At 17.8% G+C, this 21,059-nt stretch overlaps 1 protein-coding gene and 1 long non-coding RNA gene across 11 annotated transcripts in view; both read left to right on the top strand.

Annotated features, from left to right (window-relative positions):
- Positions 1–6,015: 6,015 nt before the first annotated feature.
- Positions 6,016–6,732, top strand: LOC133666502 (uncharacterized). The gene is made up of 2 exons (XR_009830713.1): positions 6,016–6,154; positions 6,233–6,732. It is a non-coding gene; the product is annotated as an uncharacterized LOC133666502 (long non-coding RNA).
- Positions 6,733–10,145: 3,413 nt separating this feature from the next.
- LOC108002523 (uncharacterized) overlaps positions 10,146–21,059 on the top strand; it is a 315,743-nt gene continuing 304,829 nt past the window's right edge. For 8 of the 10 annotated variants that reach the window (XM_062077710.1, XM_062077707.1, XM_062077703.1 and 5 more), the window contains exon 1: positions 10,146–11,290. The gene's annotated coding sequence lies outside the window, so the exon portion shown is untranslated. The remainder of the gene's footprint in view (positions 11,291–21,059) is intronic. The other 2 variants (XM_062077705.1, XM_062077704.1) reach the window with 2 other exon arrangements.

Genomic DNA, 21,059 nt, shown 5'->3' with positions numbered 1-21,059 from the left:
TGAAAAAATCTATTTACATATTAAATAGTTATAAAAAGATTTTAATTTATGCAAAATTTTAAATTTTTTGAGAAAACTTATTATGCTTGATTTATGAAATTTTGAAATTTTGAAAATTTTGCATAAAAATGATATTTATTATTTATATATTTTGCATAAAAATGATATTTATTATGAGAAGAATTTTTAGTGATTCTAAAATTAAAATTTAAAATTTTGCAAAAAATATTTTATTATTTTATTATAATTTGAAACTCAAAATAAAATCATAATAATATTTTTTTTTGTACAAGAAAAAAAATTGGTCTACATTTCTTTATTAATTTTCTATATATTTATAAATATAAGTTATATATTTATAAATATAAATATATATATATATATATATATATATGAGGCATCTATTTAAATAGGATTATTCAAATATCTATCAAATTTAAATAGAACTTATTCAATTTTTCAAATTGTTGAAAAAAAAAATGTTTCAAAAGTATAATAGTATAATAATTTCAATGAATATATAATTTGATATAATTTTTTTATGAGATGTATAGAAGATAAGGATAACTGTTTTTTTTAAATTGAACTGTATATATATATATATATATATATATTTTTTTTATTACATTATTGAATGCAACATTTTCTATAAAAAAATAAAAAGTTTTTATGGCATAAAATTTCAACGAATATTTTAATTTGAATATCACGTAAAATCATATCATATATTTTCTTAAAGTTGATTCAAATATACATTTTTTAACTTGGATATAGAGATTCATTCTACTTCTTAGTTTATTAATTGTTTCTAACATATTCGAAATTTGTTAGCATTCCTAAATAATTTTCTGTTTTCAAATTATTAGATGTATATATTTTATTTTTTAAATATCTTTTTAAAAATTTAAATCTAATGTCAGATCTGATAATTTTGACGAAAATTCAATAAATATATATATTACATATATATATATATATATATATATATATATTCCTTATATTTAGTCAATGTAAACATTAATTTATGAGATGTATAGAAAAAAGTAAATATATATAATGTTCACAACTAATTAAATGTAAACTTTGACTAATAATATATATATTTTCATATCGAATTAATTACTAAAAGTATGTACAAAATAAAATACCATAATATGATTTTTTGTATGTAGATATATTTTGTTTCTTATATAATTGATTTCTTTATATAATATATATAATGGTATTATAATTATTATAATAATTCATTTGAATATTGGAATAAAAATAACTTAACAAAATAAACATTATTAATATAAAAGTTTATTCTAATTAAGTCAATAATTTTAAAGATATTATTTATTTTAGAGTTAATACTTTTATTAATTTATTATAGTAAATTGTTTACTAATTAATAATATATTTATTAGAAATAATAAATATTTTTATATTGAATTGATTTCATTAAAATTTTAGATAAATGTATTATTAAATGCAAATATTTACAATATTTTAAGCTTTCATTATATTATATCATTTAATAATTGATAATAAATCTCCTTCGGTTTATAAATATTCGCATATATGATCAATCTTTAATATCCTGTCTATAGAGAGTTTGAATATCTTTCAAATTTATGAAATAAAATATAAAATTCTTGTCTAATCGAAATTATAATATGATTATGATAATAAATTCGAAATATTATTATGATATTGCTATCATTATAATTTTGGTCATTAAATGCTAATTTCAAAAATACAGATAGAAAATAGAAAATAAAAAACAAAAAATAAAAAATAAAATCTTAAATGTAGAAAATGCAGAAAAACATAAATATTTCGAATAAATTGATTCATCTATTCTGTTCTTTAGAAAGTTCTTCCGAAGATTCAATTAATTTAAATTTCGCTTTATTTTCCTATGTTGTATCGGTAATGTAGGAATCAACATTACAGTAATAAAATATTTTTCGCAAATTTTGAATTTTATTTTTAGTCAAAAATGCTTCTTATAAATATTAATTTTTATGTAAAATGAAATAATTTGCAAAGTTTTAGCAAAATTAAATATTTTTTAGATAAATTACCAAAAACTCAACATTTATAATGATATTATTTAAAAAAATCTGTTATATTGTGCATATATATGACAGTTATTAATAGCGATAGACAATTATATTATGTATAAAGTATATAAAAAATAAGTATAATATACATTATAGCACGATTTTATATCTCTGAGTCAATAAAAATCTATAAATAAAAGTGTAAAAGTAATTTTGATTTCAAAATTCAAAGTCAAATTTTTTTTTATTGCATTGTATTGTATACTTATGGATAAAGTAAATAAGAATAAAAAATTTGAAAAGAATCATGAGTTGTAATTGTTTTCTTGAAAAAAAATCATTAAATTTCTACTATTTTTCAAATTCATTTTATTTATAATTTGCTTACATTTTTTAGTTGAAAAAAAATAGTACTATGATATATAAATGCTCAAAATTTATTATAAATTATATAATATAAATTTACTATACAGAGTATCTCATTAAATATTATTACTTTGAATTACATTATTATTTGTAATGAGAAATGTTTTAATAGATATTAAATTCAAAAGATGTATATACTCGTGTTATTAATTTTTTTGTGGATGGACGCAATAAGGTCATATAAAGATCAATTTTTATTTTTTAAATAAAATCTTTTGATATAATCTTTTAATATACTTTTGATATAATCTATATTTGATATAATATTTGATATATATCATATATTTGATATAATCAATCTATGCAATTTTAATTCTCTACAAAAAAGTATTAGTATATGCATAAAAATGATTAATTTAAGAAATATTTTGATGTAAATATTATTAAAAAAACTTCATTCGCTTATTAATATATATATATATATATATATATATATATATATATATATTATTAATATTATAATAAAATAAGCTATTATCTATTTATTTACAAAAAGGATTTAATGAAATATGTACAATACTTACCGACTGTACCGACTAATTTCAAATTGTCTTTCAATTTCACCACAATTCAAAGATATTAAAAATTTCATTTAAATTGTTTGTTTTACGTCGAAGAATTTCTCAAGCTATTGAAAATGTTTAAATTATTAAAATTATGATAATTTTATTAATATTAAATTAATAATATAATATAATTAATAATATTGAAATAATAATAATTATTAATATTATGAAAATTATTAAAAATTTGATATGACGGATGATTTCTGTAGAAAATATTTCCACATATAATGTATTTCATATGTAATGCATTTTTTGTCTCAAAATAAATTAATAATATGTTTAATTTCTTTTCTTTATATACTTCATTTTCACAATTATTCACAAGAAAATTAATTAATTATAGATATTTCTCTCACGACTAGTATTTCTTTTTAAACATATTTTATTTTTCTTTTTCTTGGCATATTTTTCCTGTACTATTGAACGATGAAAAGGGAGATAGTACCGATCATGGTTTGTTGTTATCATCATGAACTCTTATGTTACTTGTATATTATTCAGCGTCTTACAATATAGAATATATGATGATCGATCTCTATTTAGATATCACAATAGATATTATTTTTGTAATTGACCAAAAAATATAAACAAATTAAACAATATAAACAATTAAAATAAAATTAATAAATATGAATTCGAAAATTAATGCAAATTTAATATTTTTTTTAACAAAATTAAATTGTGATTTTTTTTTATACTTTCCTTCAATGAATAAAATACAATGCAATAAAAAAAAATTTTGACTTTGAATTTTGAAATCAAAATTATTTTTGCATATACTTTTATTTATAGAATCTACTGATCCAAAAATATAAAATCACCTTATGACACTTTTTACATTTACTTTTTATATATTTTATACATTTTATTAATATATAATATTACGTTTTAAAATAGATTTTATACAAATATGATAAGATTATTATCATATTTATTTGATTGATCAATAAAATATTTAAACAAATGCTTGTTTTCGATAAATTATCAATTTGAATATAATTATTAAAATATTAATTTTCTTTATTTTTTTTATATACTTAAGCGAGTATATATATTATATATTGTGTTAATTAGTGGAATCAATTTTGCATTCGATATTTAATTAAAACACGGCATAAAATAATCTCCAACATATTATGATTTACATTCATTAAGATATATATATAAGATATTATATATATATAAGAATGTAATCTATTATTTCTATAATTACATATTAAAAAATACAAAAAAAGAATTTTTTTTAATAGTCATTTATTTTAGTAAGAAAATTGAATTTGAATTTTTTGAATAATTATTTGTAAAATTTTTAATAATTAAATTTGCAGTAACACATACTATTTTTTGATTATCGAATAATTTTGATTATCACATAAGATAACATCTTTAAAGTCCGATTCATTTTTGCATATTTTTATTATATATATATGTATATATGTATATATATATATATATATATATATATATATATATATATATATATATATATATATATATATATATACATATAAATATGTATATAATTACATTTATTTAATTATTTAAAAATTCTAAAAAAGTTAATTAATATAGATACTTTATCTATATTAGATTATTTAGATATATTTAAATTTAGATATTTATATTCATGTTGCAATACAATAACAAAAATATATATTCTGCTAAAAAAATTTTGGTATGCTATTGCATTATGTAATAATAAAAATAATAAAAATATATAGTTGCATTTCTATTAGTGTGCTTCAAAATAAAAAATATATCATTACAATTTTTAATATTGATTATATTTTTAATATGTAATGTTTTAATGTATATGAATGTACGAAATATATTTTATTATATATATAGTTGAATAGATAATTTCTTATGAAAAACTAAGTTAAAAAGAAAAAATAAAATTTTTTTATTTTTTTTTGAAGTTTCATTTTTGAATTAATTAAATTTGAAAAATATTAATGTGAAAAGATTATTTTCTCATTAAATATGAATAAATGATTAATAATAAATTATCATGTAAGAAAATCGAATTTGAAAATTTGCTTATGATATAATTCTTTGATTATATCATAATCAATCTTGTTTTTTTAAAAAAAAGATTTTCTAAAAAAAAGCAATAAAATTTTATTTTACATTTTTTATTTATTTGTTAAATAACTATCAATAGTTCATATTCAATTGAAAATTAGTCAGATTCACTTCTATTTAAGTTTTTTTTAAATTTGATTTTTTTCGAAGACAAATCCTTAAATGAAAAAATTTTATTTTCTTATTTTTGATTTATTTTTTCATGAAAAATCATTTCCTGTCTGGTCCCATAAATAATAAGATATTCTGTAAAAACATAAATATATTTTATTATTATGAAGTACAAATAATAAAAATAATTGAATAAATTTGATTTTAGAAAAAAATAAAAGAAAATTGAGAAAAAAGTAAGAAATTAAAATATAAACTGAATCCGAATTAAACTTACCATATGTAAGTATTTATGATTCTATATATCTATTTATGAAATTATTTAAATTTTATTATTTTCTTTATATCAGAGAGATATAAAATTATATATATTTTGCAGATATATAAAAAATATATAGAATTTATAATTTAAGATATTTTAAATATTATTTCTGATTTGAAAATTGTACATATAATAATTAAATTTAATTTACATTAATGTATATATTTGTGTATGTATATATTTGATCAAAAATGTCTCTGTAAAAATGAGTATAGCTAAGTCACATTTATTTAATAATATTAAAATAATAATAATATAAAAATTTATTATAAATTTCGGTACAGAAGTTAATGAATTGCCATTTTGATAATTCCTTTATTAGCGTATTTCTCACAATTCACTGTAATAGTAGATGTGAAGATATTCACTTCAGAAGAATCAAATAGAAGTGAGAAAGAGTAAGGTAGAAAAACACATAAGAGAATGAGAGGAAGCTAGATGTAAGAAGTGAAAGATAGATAAAAAGAGAGAAAGAGAAAACGAGAGAAAAAGAAAGATAGTTGTATCAACGAAATTGCACATAGATGAAAGACAAAGAGAAGAAGAGTCACGTTGGGTTGTATCACTGATTCTGGCTGATGGAAAGATGGCGGAGGGTAATTCGAATCGCGTCATATAGCCCTGAATATTGCGCATGCGCAACTAGGCTCTTATAACTGCGATGGTGTCGGTAGGCGGAGCGGCATCTAGACTAACTTGTACCGGGTGGTACCGCATCACTGTCAGCAAAAACCGCATAAAACGGCACCATTCGCTTCTCTGGTGTACCGATACAGGAGGGGATTCTAGTTGCTCGTGGGGCAGGACGGAAGTTCAAGGCAGTCTCGGCGCCACAGGGACGCATGAGAAGCTCCATGCTGATGATGATGTGCACGCCATATACACTTTCAGTTTAATCGGATGACCGTTCTTCTGTATATTTTTTATGTTCTTAACTATCCTAATTTGCTTGAAATATATCTTTATTTCTGATAAATAAATTTTTATTGTCCTTATATTAAAATTAATTTTTAAATTTACTTACTTATATATTTATTGAAAGAATTAAGAATTATCACGCTTTAATTATTGTTTAAATAGAGAATTTATAAAAGATATAATATTGATCTTTTTTGTATTTGAGAATTGGATTTAAAAAAAATATATAATGTTCCACAAAAAAAAAATAATAAAATGATACAAAAAAAATGTTAGCAAGTTATGAAGTGTATATATGTATTGAAAGAATATTCAAGATAATTCATATAAATTAAAAATCACTTTAAATTTTATAAAATTTTAATTGTATTTTAAAAATTTAATAAAATGATTAATAATATCTCGAAAATAACTTTAAATGCATTGTGATATTAAGAAATAATTAAGTATCATAAAAAAATAAATATTTTTAAAATAATAAATAAAATAATAAATCATTATTATTTGAATTTCATTGAATCATTTAAATTAATCTTTATGTTATATTATAAAAAAAACACTGCATCGTTGTACTTTTTAGAATAATAATATTATACAGTAAATTTTTATATATAAATAATATATGTTATTTCTAAATCTAGATAAATCAATTTTTATTATATAGAACTTCTTATTTTTTATTATTTTTATATTTATTATTAGTTTAAAAATTTAATGAATAAATATATTTAGAATATTGTATATTATAAGGAAAATAACAATTTATTTCAATATACATGAATATACATGAATATATACAATATACATGAATATAACAATATACATGAATATAAGAAAAAAAAGTGCAGAATATTTTTTTTACAACATCTAGATTTCAACTGAATTCTCAAGCAGCGAATGAAAAAAATGATCAGGGCCCAAACACTCCGATTATCTGTTTTAGGATGAATCGAACTGATATGTATTACATATCTTATGAAGATTCGGATTATCTCTAATTTAAATACAAAGATTGTTTGTTTACAATATTTACATTTTTGTTATTAACAATTTTAAAAAATTATAAATATTTAATTTATTTTATCTAAAACAAAACATACATAACAATATATTAATAATTGAAATATTATTATAATATAATAATTAATATCTATCTATATATATCTATCTATAAGATATTTACTTTTATTATACTGTATAATATATTTAATATATTTAATGTACAATTTTGCATTATTTATACAAAATATTAATATGTAATATGTAATCATATAATACATAATATATAATCATAGGATAGCTTTGTAAGATTAATTTTAAAAAATTTAAATATAATAGATATATAAATAAATATATAAATACAATAGATATAATAGATACAATAGATATATAAGATTCAAAAATGTTGATTGAGACTTATACATAAGTTATAATAAATTTGTGTTAAATAAAATGAGACAGAAACAAAGCAAATGGCAATGTGATAGAAATCTATTCACTTAATCTGTGTTTCACTTTATTTAAGTTAACTTCAAGTAAACTTCAATTGTTTGCAAATTAATAAATACTATCGACATTTTTGACATTATATAATAATTTTTATCTATTTTGATGTCTAAAATCAATCTTCCAGAAGGATTTCATAAATATATTATCATTTTGTATATAGATACAAATATAGATAATACAACAGATATAATAATAAAAATGTATTAGGTAATATTATTATTTTACATTAATATATACATGTATATTAATATATATTAATATATATGTACATAATATACATATATTCATAATATAATACATTTATAATACATACATTTATAAATATATATAATAAATATATCTATATTTATTGTATAACAATATTATATGAAAGATAATGCGTATGATTTTATGTTAATATGTGTAATGATTTTAATGTTACATTTTCTTATATTATAATGATTTATTAAAAATAGTTATATTTATTAAACATTTTAGATATTTTTAATAAAAATTTTAATAAAATAATGATATAAATTGTTTAAATCAATATTATACTCATTTAACAATTTAAAAATAAAATAATAAAGAATGATTGATATTTATTGGTACAATAATTTTCTATATTTATTTTATTTATGTGAAAAAAAAAGTATTCTAGATCAGTATACGAATAAATATATTTATATTATTTAAATTTTTAAATAATCTTATAGATTTTTCATATCATTCAATCAATTGTATCTAAATAGCTATCAAATGTAATATTTATAAAAATTATATAATATTCGATCGATAACAAAATTATCATTATTCTAAAAATTTCTTACAGATTATAAATAATATATTTCAATAATGTAATTTTTGCTTATATTAGAATTAAAATAATTCATAAATTAAATAAAAATCCACAATTTAATTATTAATTATTTGTATTTTATAAAAAGAAATATTATCTTTAAAATAAATTATTTATTTTTTAAAATTTGTATTTCATATTTAAGCAATTAAATATAATGTTATTTTGAATCTTATTATTAACAAATTATTAACAAGTTATTTTATTTGAAAATAATGATTTAAACAATTGAAATATTATACTCATTTAACAATTTAAAAATAATTTAATTTAAATTAAATTATTTTTAACAATTTAAAAATAAAATATATATTAAAATAGAATATAAATTAAAATTAATCATATTTAATAACAATATAAATATTATATATTATCTAGATATATAATATAATATTTTAGATATCATTGAATTACGTATAAATATATATTATTATTATATAATTCTATAATTATTTTTATATAGTGTATAATTAATAATTAGATGATTAATAATTTAATCAATTTCATAATTTCATAATAATAATACGATAAATTGTAAAACGAAATAAAAATCTTATATAATTTAGTTTAATTAGCATACATGTATACATAAGTATACTATGAAAAAAAGTTATGTAATTTTTTTAAATTATAAATATGTTATAAAAGAAATATTATTATATTATATTATTGATTAATGTATCATATATATTTCTTTTTTTATGTGATATTATATTTATATTTTTAATTTGTGGAATAAAAATAAGATCAAAGAAAATATAAAATATAATGATATTACAGATTATTACAGAAAGAATTTATCTTCTTATATCTTTGTTATATTCAAACATTTGATAATAGTAGATTTAAACTTTCTTTTTTTTTTATTTTTTATATTATATTTCTTTTATAAATTTTTGTTGCATACTTTTGAATATTCAATGTATTTATTACAATATATCTTAAAAAATATCATAAAGATATCTTATCTTTATTTTGATAATATTTTTATCTTTATTTTGTTTTTTATATCTTATTTATAATTATTTCTTTAAATACATTTTAGCATTAAATATTTTTTTTTTAAAAATAAAAATAAATAATTGCATTTTGAAAAAGCGCGGGATTCAAATTTCATTCAAATAAAGTAAATAAGAACTTACTCTTATTTATTCTATATGAATCTTCTCATGTGATAAGTTCTGAAAAAAAGAGGCGTCCAAAGGAGGTGTGAACGTGAAGATGAGGGCGTGGCAGTAGGCGTGTCCTTTGAAACATCCACTACTCTCTGTGGTGTTTCGCTAGTAGTGTTAAATATGGTAGTGGGGGAGATGGCATCGAACCCCACTAGCCGCAGTCACAATTTAACCGTTCGATGGTGAACATGTTACGATATGCCGCGTTACGGGTGAATTTCTTTTTACTGGAAATGATAATTATTTATCTACTAATTGAATCATAATATATAAATGATATTTTAAAACAAATTATACATTCTTCTACTTACATGGAAATATTCTCTAAAATTTTTTCAATAAGTGATTTAAACTATGAATGTGTCGATTAAACTTTGTTTAACAAAATACAAATGTATTAAAAAGTGATTCGTACGTTAAATGTATGTAAAGTGAATCGTTGTGGATATTTAAAAAATCAAGCTATCAGTTACAAGGAAAAGCATTCGATTGTATAGCTTTAAGCCGGCCGGCGCCCGCATTAAAGGGAATATGATCAGATCTTACGAGTCACATCCTCCGTTTTGATTATTATTATATCGCAAATATCGTTGAATTCAAATCTATTGATTCATTCTTTATCAAAAATTATCGAAAATTAATGCATTTTATTTTAAGCATAGTTTGAGAAAACTCTGATTCGAAATGAATATTTACTTGCTGCAATACGAATTGAAAAAAGTTTGAAAAACTATAGAAATTATTTACCGGTAAATATTTTGTGATATTAATTGAAAATGTAGTTTTTCGTAGTTTATAATACTCTCTTTCGAAAGGACGATATGCAAAAAGAAAACACGTATTCATAAATATTTATCTCTTCCGATTTTTTTTTTAAGTTTTCAAATGTATTCAGTTTTTGTTTTTATAAATTAGTATAACATATAAAAAAGAATTTTTCATTATTTTTAATTATTCCAGTGTTCAAAAAAATTCATGATTAATTTTTTATTTAGAAGTGAATAATAAATAAAAATTTTATGAATTTTATTTACTGATTTTGTTATTATTTGTGTGCTTGAATGAAACTAGTGAATAGTGAACAAAAATAAGTGATTACGGTGATTTATTTTAATTGAAAGAAGAATCGTAATAAAAGTGACAACTTCCGACGGTTCCATCTTTACTTCTTCTCGAACATGATTTTATAAATGGATATATTTATTTCTTGGAGATTTTTCTCCAAGATGATCAAAACCTGTCTTTACGCAGTATTCGCATAATCGTCACAGTGGAGTTCTGCTTAATCGCAGGTAAATGTTATGCTACTTTATTTACGTTTTTATATTATATATTTATCTAAATTCATTTTCTTTTTAATTAATCAACATTATATTCAAGTCTTCATAATTAAAAAATCTTAACTTTAAATAAAGTTATATATAATATGGTACTTTTATTAAAATGATTTGAGTTTTTTGTTGCATTTTGAATAACACAATTTTATTATTTTACAAAATAATCATAAGAAATAAATCATATGATATTTCAATTTTTTTTATCTTTTTGTAATAAATTAATATTGTTTATAAAATTTTAATATCTACAATTATTATTGTTTATAAAATTTTTATATCTACAATTACTGTTTAAATAAGGCGAAGTCTTAGAAATGCTTTTCTGTTTCAAAGTAATCGGGAATTTCGCTAAATAAAATTTTTCATTTTTCAAAATATCAATTATACAATAATTTATTAATTGGAAATTTTATTTGTTTTTATTGATATATATATATATATATATATATATATATATATATATATGTGTTGCTTATTTTTATAATAAAATAATTCTAAAAAATTAAAGTAATTAAAAACGATAAAAGGAAAAGAAAATATGTATATATATTTATTATATACATGTATATTATATGTATATTATATTACATATTGCATATATTATTATATGAATGTGAAAAATAAATTTGATGGAAAAAAATTATGCATATGTATGTAAAATATAATTTATATATATCGCATAATCATACACTATAATAATTCTCAAAAATGACTATCGAAAATAAATTTATAATTAAATCTACATTATTGCAGATAGTAATTATAATTATATATGAAATATATGTAATTTCTAGTAGTCTGAAAAATATATATATACATAATTTCATAATTTCATTAAATTTTTTATGAAATTTTATACATATAAAAAAAATTTTTTTTATTATGATATAATTTTAATTTCGTAATAATAAAACAATCATTTATTATATTTTTATTGATAAATGAAATACTATCACATAATATTAGAATTGTTTAGTATTATGTATATATATTATGTATTACATATATGTTTTTTTATATACTATTCATTTATAATTATTTTGATTTACGAATTATATCTTTGAAAAAATGAAGAATATTTCAGCATGAGATAAATATATTTTTTTTCAATTATTGTATTTATTTTTTGAAAATATAGATTAAATAAATAAAAATATGTCCATAGATCCATAAAGTTTTATTTCTAACTATTTCTATATAATAGATAATAGATAACGAAATGTAATAATAGAAAATCTGCGGAAAATTAATAATTTTTAAACAGATTTATTCTTTGTTATATTTTTATGATGTAAATCTATTCATTATTCAAATTATTACATTTGAAAAATAATTGCGACAAAAATAATTCATTGTTACTTAGATAAATAATAATAAAATTTTTAATATATCATATAATGATATACTAATAATATCTATATACTATATATTATTTCGCATAATTAAGAAACTATAAAATTGAATCATGATTAATTGAAATAAATTGTAATAAAAATTGAAAGTGTTTGTTTATTAAATTGAAGTCATTGTTTATTAAAGCGTTTACAAACCATATGACATATGCAACTTCTTGTCTTGTTTTTGATAACGATAAAAGTTTATTCGAAACTTCTTTCATATGAAACTTTTCGACAAGCACACAAACATGAACAATCTATTCAGTTTCACGATATTTAAATAAAATCGGTTACTGCATTTTTCGCATAAAATAATCTTTCTCAATGAATAATGTTTTAATGTATCAATCATTGATTTTAATTTATTATTATTATTGTTGAATAATATAACAATATATATGTATATATATTATGTATAAACATATAGCATATTTCAGATTGATAAAAATAAATATATTTGATATTATATAAATATTTAAAAAATTATTGAAAGTATATTAATACATACATACATATATATATATATATATGTATGTATGTATATATATATATAATGATAAAATGATATAATATAAATTTGCACTCACAAAAATAACTAATTTTCTAACTTATAAATTTATATTAATATATGTAGATTATATTACAATAATACCTTGAAAATTCTGTTAATTTATGTTAATATAATGTTAATTTTCTTTAGATTAATATTATTTATATTATCAATCGAATAACATGAAAACTATGGAGACGAAAAAATGAGAAAATATATTCATATATTTTTTATTTTATAATTTTACAAATTTTATATTTAATATTATAAATTTAAATATTTTTTACTTTATAATATTTTTATAATATATATACATTAAAAATTGAGTTTATGATAGAAAATATAAATTTGTCAACAATTATTTTTATTCATATATTTATTTACATTTTTTTACGAAAAACTAAATAAACTCGAAAATAAAAATAAAATATAAAAGAAAATAAATATATTTTTCAAATTAAATGTAAATTAAAAAATTTATTTTATATGATAAAAACATATGAACATAAATATATTTACACCATTAAAACAATGTTACAATATAGAATTGTCCTTATTTTTTCTTCAACTAGTTGTAATAAATAATATTTAGTTTAGTCGGTTCTTTCATTCGATGAAGTTTATATTGTTAAAACGAATAATCAAAATATTTTGATTATGAATCGACGACAAACTTCATTTATCTTGTGGAATACAAATATCTCCATATATTTATTGCGATCAATTTAGATAGTTTTTCAAGTGTAAAATGATTTCAGTTTTCTGAAATAATTGTTGGTGTGACGATATGCCACTTGCTAGTTGCCATCCGTCGAAACGAGAAAGTCTTTGATGTATTCTTCTTTGATTTGTTTTTTATTTTTTGATTTCTTTTTTAAATATTAATTAAAAACTTATATAAAAAACGATAATTAAAATAAAAATTTTTAAGAAATCAATTAATTAAGAAAATAATATTAAATAATTGCTAAATAAAAATATAACAAACGTTTATTTCTTTTTTAAAATATTTTCATTTTTTGATTCCTTTTATTATTTTTATTTTTTTTTTAATTTTTAAAGACATCTTGTATATTAAACTGAAAATTTTTTAAGAAAATAATTCTATTGTTTTCATTGTACATAGAATTTATTATTATTATTTTATAAGAATGATATAATATATATACATGTATTTGTAACTTTTAAATATTATTTTGAAGATTAAACATAAAAAAGTTTGTATTTAACAATTAGAATTTTTATTTTTAAAATAAAATATATAATATTTTAATTTTTCATTTCAAAATTAATAAATTGTATATGAAAATTAAATTGATTTAAAAATTAAGAATAGAATAATTTGTTATATTCTTTAATTATATATTATTATCTTGTAATTTATAAAATTTATTTATAAAATTTATTACCATATATATAATTTAAAAGAATTTATTAGTAATAGTAATTTATAATAATAGATATTAATTTCATTGTATTAAATCTAGACAATTATTTATTGTTTTCAGTAAACAGAAAAGTAATTTCTTCATTAATTTCATTAATTTTCAAGTATGTTTATTAAAAATATCATTTTGATTTTTCTCTATCAAATTTAATTTGATGATCAATTTAATTTCCGAATTATTTTTAAATTTTTATTATAGAATTAAATTCTGACTATAAGTGTATATTCATAATAATATATGCGTATAAATGTATGCACAAAAATATGCACAATAGCGCAAAAAAAATAAGATTTTTAATCCCTAGAATCTATTAATTTGACTAATTTTTTTCTTCTTGTATAAGCACCTGCATTTTAATTTACTACAATCAATAAAATTCAGAAAAAAATAACTTAAGATCAGAGATATGTAATTTTTTTTGTTTTATTTTTTTATTATATTAATTTTGGTTAGATTACATCAAAATCTATGTTAAAATATTTTTCTAAGTGATTATCAATCATAATTATTATAATTAATATATACAATTTTATATATAATTATTATATTATATTATATAATACAATATTATATTATATTATATTATATTATATTATATTATATTATATTATATCATATTGTATTATATTATATTATATTATATTATATTATATTATATTATATTATATTATATTATATTATATTATATTATATTATATTATATTATATCATATTGTATTATATTATATTGTATTATATCATATTATATTATATTATATTATATCATATTTTATTATATTATATTATATTATATTTTATATTATATTATATTTTATTTTATATTATTATTATTATTATTATATATAATTATTATATTATTATAATTAAAGATTAATAGCTTCATTTTATATACATTATATTCATAATAATATATATATTATCATGTATATGTATGATATAATATCGAATGTTTTTGTGAATAATTCAAAAAACTAAAATCGATAATTATTTACATATGTATAAAGAAAAAAGTTATTCAAAATAATGTCTTAAACAATATATTTCAAAATTGTTAAAATAGATAAAAGTTTTTTGCAAGTTTATTTTTTTTTTCTATATATATAGTATTACCTATTAATTGTATTTTTTGGTCGCTTAATTGATTCGAAATTATTTTGATCAGTTTCTAAAATTGAAAGTTATTGAGATATACATATGTCTTCAAAAAACTGAAATACTTAAAATTTAAAACAAAACACAAATATTTTTTTTATTTAATTTATAAGACATATTTTCTCTTCTGACATTTCAATGAAGCAAATAAAATTAAAAAAGAAATTACAAATAATTTTCAGAACATCTAGTTTTTTGAATAATTAACTTAAAAAAGATTTTAATTTTATATTAATTATTAATTTTTTCATAAATATTTTTTATAAATATTAATATTTAACAAAATCAAAAGAAATGCAAGAAAAAATTATTCTAAATTAATCTAAATAATTTTGGATTTTTAATAAATTTTAATTTTTAATAAATTCATGAAAATTTAAAATAGTTATACAATTTTTTAGTAAAAATAATTTTATTAGATATTAAAATAATAAATTGTAAATCCTTTTGTTATTAAAATGTGTTTGCAAAATTTAAAATAAAATCTAAATCTCTAAAATTAAGAAGATTGAATTTTTATTTTTTTAAATATAAAATATTACATAATAATTATTTCATAATTTTCGGATGATTTTCTATAATAAAATAATTTGTATATAAATTTCATAAAAGTCACATTTCAAAGTAGTTTTACCAAAGTTTTTTTTGGTAAAATCGTATTTCTAAGAAATATACTTATATTGTTTTTTATATGAAGCTAGAATATTTGAAGGGTTTCAACATGAAAATATCTAAGGGTTCCTGAAGTCTTCTTGTTGACGGTTCGTTCAAGCGACAAAGTGAAATAAATATTTACATATATGTAGTGAAGATGGCACAAAAGAGATATTTTTGTTTCTAATAAGATATAAAAAAATTAAAGCATTTTTATTTTACTAATTGATTAGAAAGATCAACTATCTAATTATAATTATATGTAATACTTAATCTTTTTTACTTAATAATCTTTTTTTATATTTATTTATGTATTTTTTTTGTTTTTTAAAAAAGTATATTTTGTTCTTTTTTATAAATTAATTGTATTGAAAGAGGCAATGATATTTATAAAAGGGACAATGTAATAAAAGAGAATAATATTAATTTCATTAATTATTCTTCAGATATCAAAATGATAAAATTGTCGATTTATTTCATCATCAATATAAATATTATGCTTAGTATCTTATATTATAATATTATTTTTATTTAATAATTGAAGCAATTTTAATTTTTTATTTTTTTTATTATTTTTTTAAATAATAAGATGTATAACATGTTGATTTGTTAGTTCTCTAATCTGGACAATGATTAATCTGTAATATATTTTCGTCGAAATAATTTAAATAATTTTTAAATAATTTGAAAGACAAGATTCTTTATTTATGATATTTTCGGTAAATATTCTCCTATTTTAAGTATTCTACCAATATTTGATTCATAAACAATTAAAGTAATTTTTAAGTTAGATATGGATATAATCTAATTAGCGCTTAACCAGTTTAGCTAATATTAATAAATAATTATTAAAATCTTATTTTTGATCTTATTATTTTCTTTCTATATTATTTTTATACTGATTTTTATATTGTAAATTTTTTGATGATAGAAAATTAGCTTAGAACAATTATCTTTTTATGTAGCAATATTTGTACATATGCATTTGCATCCAATTTTAAGTCATTATCATATCAAGCATGGTAGTAATATGCAATTGAATTTTTTCAATATTAAAAGTAAAATTTCTGATAATTTCTCAAAATATTTTGCTAAATATTGTTAATAATTAATTTCTTTTTTTATATTTAAACAATATTTAACTATATTTAAACAAATATTTATTCAAGAATAATGACATAAATTGATTGATATTGATATCTTTCATTAATATTATTAGTTAACTTTTCTATTTACTTGTCAAATTTAATTGAAAAGGACACGAACAATTATGAAAGAAATAATATTTTTATTATTATTTTTTCAAAAATTTTAAATTCTAAATGCATTTAAAATATATATAATGTATGTTAAAAAAATTCTTCCTTTGAATATTTTTCCTCATTTTTTTCAATTTAAATATCATAAAAAAAATCATATCAATGTAATATCTCTTTCAATATCATTTCTGCTTTATATTTTTGTTGTTTGAATCAAACAAGTATGCAGAATATTTGTCCAAATAATAATTGTTATTATTGCATCTTGCTGAAAATAATAATTAAAAAAAATTTTTTTTCGATTATTTTTTTATCCAATTTTGCTTTTTTTTATAATTGCATATTTTACTTCTACATGATTAAAACTTAAATTTAAAGTAAATTTTTACGTCTTTAAATACAAAAAAATTATAGTTGATTGAGTTTGAAGTTTTATTTCATTATTTGATTTAAGATTATATCTGAGTTTTTAAAATAAATTTAAATCTTTATTTTTGAAATTTTATTTTACGTATATAATAATAAAAATAATTTCATATTTCGTATTATATAATAATATACTTAATAATATTATTTATATTTGAACTAAAATTTTGAATTGAAATTTTCTATTACTTATTATATAATAATAATATTATATTTCATTATCCCATAAAAATTGTATCCAATAAATGAAATGAATTTAAAGTAGAAAGTTCTAATTTGATATTTCGATTTTTCGGCAAATATAGGAATTTGTTTCTAAGGATCACAATATTTAGTATTAAATCAAAATAATTGGATTATTTTCAAAGATAATGGATGAATTAAATGTCAAAAATAATAATTATTTTAGCATTATAAACGAATATAGTTCTTAAAATATGAATTTTATTTTTTTTAATCATTTTTTTAACGCTTTGTTAAACAAAAATTTTTTTTCTTATGTAGTTTCATCTTCCATTTTTCGTTCAAAACACGCATTACATTCATAATCGACAGGTGTTCAGAAACATATAGTCACGTTTAAGATTGTACGTGAGATGTGAATAGAGAAGTTGTATCGTTCTTACGTAAGGAGCATAAAAATATTTTTTTTTTCTTCATTTAAATTGTACATAAAATCAAATTAAGCGATTATATCATATTTCTTAAACTTTGAATATTCATTAATTATTTTGCATAAATATTATTGAATGGCAATTAGAGATTTTAATACATTCTATATGTTTGATTTAGGAGGAAATTAGATTGTAAATGTAACTAAGAACATTCATTGTTTGTAATGTTTAGAAATTATTTAGTTTAATGTTTTACTAATTTAAATATAGACATTTTTTTTTAAACTCTATATCTTATCATAATAATATATTTTAAATATATTAAATTTTACATAAATCTTATTTTCTTTATTTATTAAATTATAATTTTTTATTTTTTAAATTATATTTTTAATTTTTTATTTAAATACTATTTAACTTTTTTTAAAATATTTTTTTTTGAGAATTCAGAATAAAGACAATTTTATTTAAATTTTTTTAAAACTTTATTCATATAATTATAAGATTCATATTTAACTAAATTTTTAGATTGATTTTCCAAGTTTTTATTAATAAATAATTTTCATCTTTGAAAGAATAAAATTTTTCTCTATTAAAATTTATTATTATTAATTTTTTTAAATTATTTAAAACGTATATTAATTTAAAATGAAGATTTTGTCATTTATTTTTTGAATTTTAATATTTATAATAATTATTTTATTATTGTTTAACTTTTAAATCAAATGAAAAAAACTTTAATTTCTTTTTTCATGTATAAATAAATAAAACTTCGTTAGAGGATCAAAATATCCCTATTATTGTTTAAATTACTGAGTATCAATTCATTCTCGATTCGTGATAGCGGATAAACACAAACTTCGAGTTAAACGATTGCTATAATCAATCATTCGTAATACTCTATCAACAATATTGCCTTCAGCATTAAAGGTTAGAAATTTGTGCTAATGTTAAACAAATAATTCTTCAGCTCGAATAAATTACAAATATATCAGAAATATTTAAAAACTTGAAATATTTTTTTGAAATTTAAAATATGATTATAATAATAACAATATGAATATATGAATATATCACAGTTTTAATAAAATTTCAATAAAATTGAAAATCGAATTTATTGAATATAATTTTCAAATGAAATTCAGATAAATTAGAAATATATTAAAAAAGAAGTAAATAATATTTTTAACACAGGTTTACGGACATTTCTTATATACTTATGTCTACGAATAAGCGTCAATTTGACGCTTGTTCATAAGTATATCAGGATTTTCGAGATTAGAAGATTTAGAAGAAAATGAATTCGAATATATATTTATTTCATTAATTGGAAGAGAGAAATATAAATGATTTCTGTAATTTTCTTGTGAAATTTGAAACGTGTCCCGTAAATCTAATATTAAATATTTGAAATGCTCAAAATATTTCAATAATAGTAAAATATTATCTTTAATAGAGCAAATCAAACAAATCATTAATGTTAAATAAATAATTATCAATGCAAAATTACAAATAAATTATGCTTAGACTTTGATATATATTTAAAATAAATAAAACATCAGAAAATTATTAGTACTTCAATAACAATACAGATAATATCTTTTTCGCCAATTTATATCAAGAAAGGCTAGTTAATGATAAATAAATAATTGTTAATCAAGAATCATAAATCGCAAATGTATGGTTGTAGGAATATTTAACGAATTTCGGTTGGAGCAGCTGGAGAATTCGAGGTGAGAGGCAGAGATTGGGTGTCTATATTCCAAAGGTTATAAAAACCGGTCTTCGGTTTTGCCAGACGAAACATCGAGTAAAGGCGAGACCGCGACGTTCCACTCGCTTTGGCAAAGAAATGCCTCGAAATGTCGAAGTACGCGAATCATTTAGTCTGTTTATCTGGATTATAATGCTCATCTCATCACGTTCCAAGATTGAAGTGAAATACAAGAATAAAGAATGGAGAAGAATAAAAAATGGAAAAATCAACCGATTACTCTGTCGATTAATGATAAATGGATAATGAGAATTATTCAACATGTGCACTTGCATAGAAAAGATGAAGCTTCACCTTTCGTTCTATGGTATAATATTCTTATCGTTCCTTTGAATCACTCCACTTTTACAAATTTTCCTGTCATTTTTCTTGCGCGCTTTTTTTTTTTGATCCATGGCTATGTAGAAATCATTGCAAAAGTTTTTGCCCCAATATATTTTAGAATGATTA

Source organism: Apis cerana, linkage group LG7, assembly GCF_029169275.1.
Source record: "Apis cerana isolate GH-2021 linkage group LG7, AcerK_1.0, whole genome shotgun sequence".
Lineage (NCBI taxonomy): Eukaryota > Metazoa > Arthropoda > Insecta > Hymenoptera > Apidae > Apis > Apis cerana.
The sequence above is the reverse complement of the archived record's forward strand: the minus strand, read 5'-3'. Positions and strand labels throughout refer to the sequence as shown.